Genomic DNA, 2,448 nt, shown 5'->3' with positions numbered 1-2,448 from the left:
TGTGTAGAGTCTTCTCTTGTGTTGTTGGAAGAGGGTGTTTGCTATGACCAGTGTGTTCTCTTGGCAAAACTTTGTTAGGCTTTGCCATTCTTCATTTTGTATTCCAAGGCCAAATTTGCCTGTTACTCCAGGTGTTTCTTGACTTCCTACTTTTGCCTTCCATGCCCCTATAATGAAAAGTACATATTTTTTGGATGTTAGTTCTAAAAGGTCTTGTAGATATTCATAGAACCATTCAACATCAGCTTCTTCAGTGTTACTGGTTGGGGCATAGGCTTAGATCACTGTGACAAACATAGGCAGTCTTTTAAAAAGTAGAGACCTCACTACCAACAAAGGTCCATATAGTCAAAACTATGGTTTTTCCAGTAGGCATGTACAGATGTGTGAGTTGGTCATGAAGAAGGCTGAACACCAAAGAAATGATGTTTTTGAACTGTGGTGCTGGAGAGGGCACTTGAGTGTCCCTTGGACTGCAAGGAGATCAAACCAATCAATCCTAAAGAAAATCAACACTGAATATTCATTAAAACAACTTCTACTGAAGTTGACACTCCAGTACTTTCACCACCTGATACGAAGAGCTGATTCATTGGAAAAGACCATGAGGTTAGGAAAAAGTGAAGACAAAAGAAGGGGGCAATGGAGGATGAGATGATTAGGTAGTATTACCAACTCAGAAGACATGAATTTGAGCAGACATCGGGCAATAGTGGAGGGCAGTGGAGGCTGATGTGCTACAGGCCATGCGGATGCAGGCAGACATGACTTAGTTATTTAACAACAACAGCCTTGTAATCCACAGTGGATTAGTCCAGGATTCCCCCACAGACAAAAAAAAATCTGAAGATGCTCAAATTCCTTATACAAAGTCATATAGTTGTATAAGGGATTTGCATACAATGTACACAAGTGTGGGAAGGCCTTCTGAGACAAGAAATGTTTCCTATGACACCACATGATCCACATGGGAGAGAAGCCCTTCAAGTGCATGGAATGTGGGAAAGCCTTTCACCGCAGGTCACAGCTCACAACGCACCAGCGGATCCACACCAGGGAGAAGCAAGCGTGGGAAGGGCTTCTGTGACAGCACCAGACGCATTCAACACTCCATCACCCATACTGGGGAGAAGCCCTATAAGGGCAGCGAGTATGAGAAGGCCTTCCAACACAAGACAGGTTTCCTGTGACACCACATCATCCCCATGGGAGAGAAGCTCTTTGAGTGCATGGAGTATGGAAAGATCTTCCACCACAGGTCACAGCTCACGACACATCAGTGGATCCACACCAGGGAGAAGCAAGTGTGGGAATGGCTTCTGTGACAGCAGACCAGACTCATTCAACACTCCATCACCCATACTGGGGAGAGGCCCTACAAGTGCCTCAAGTGTGGAAAGGTCTTCTACACAAGCCATACCTCAATGAGCACCAGCAGATCCACAGAGGGGAGAAGCCCTATGTATGCACTGAGTGTGGAAAGGCCTTCATCTACTGCTCCACTTTTATCTTACATAAAAGGGCCCACACTGGAGAGAAACCCTATGAATGCAAAGACTGTGGAAAGGCCTTTAGCAATCAGTCAGGCCTCAGCTGGCTCTTCACCATCCACAGTGAAGAGAAGCCCTACAAGGGCAGAGCGTGTGGGAAAGCCTTCAACCACAAGTCATACCTCAACAGCCACCAGCAGATTCACAGTGGAGAGAAGCCCTACAAATGAATGGAGTGTGGGAAGGTCTTCTGGTGGAGCACAAGCCTCATTCAACACTCCATCATCCACACCAGAGAGAAGCCCTATGAGTGAAGTGAGTGTGGAAAGGCCTTCAGTCACAGCTCATCCCTTACTGAGAAGCAACGGGTTCATAATGGGAGAAACCCTGTCAATATGACAGATGTGGGATGACTCTGCACACTTATGTAGTTCCACACTTAAGAGTTCAACCTCTAAGAACTCCTTCTGGGGACTTCTGCATGTAACCCCTGAGGAAAATCTGAGGTGGGAACAACTTACTCAGAATCTGATCATTCATACCCAAAAGAAATCCCCTCATTTTTCTTCCCTGTGAAAAAACCTATTGCAGGATATCAGTTTTCATCTAAAGAGTCATGTTAGAAATGGACTCAGCCTCGAAACTTATTCTATATCTGATAATTCACACAGAAGAGTGGTCCAATCTTTATTGTGCATATAGCAGAGGTTTCAGACACATCTTTCTCCTCAGTTTACACTGCAAAATTATATCAGGGACATTTAAACAAAAAAGGGGGAGACATGGAAGAGAAAAGAGAGAAATACAAACACAGCTTTCATATTTCCATGATAAGCCTATGGCATTTGTCATCCCTTAGTTTATCCGAGGTAAGAGGAGCGTTGTTGCAGAGATCAGAGGACCTCGTTCCTTTTATTTATCTTGTATATACATGCATTGCTGTCCATTGCCAGGAAAG

The 2,448-nt window shown here is 44.5% G+C and overlaps 1 pseudogene; it reads left to right on the top strand.

Annotated features, from left to right (window-relative positions):
• On the top strand, positions 953–1,903 carry LOC102186966 (annotated as a pseudogene).

This window comes from Capra hircus, chromosome 10 (assembly GCF_001704415.2).
Source record: "Capra hircus breed San Clemente chromosome 10, ASM170441v1, whole genome shotgun sequence".
In the NCBI taxonomy this organism is placed as follows: Eukaryota; Metazoa; Chordata; class Mammalia; order Artiodactyla; family Bovidae; genus Capra; species Capra hircus.
This window is presented reverse-complemented; position numbering and strand designations above follow the sequence as displayed.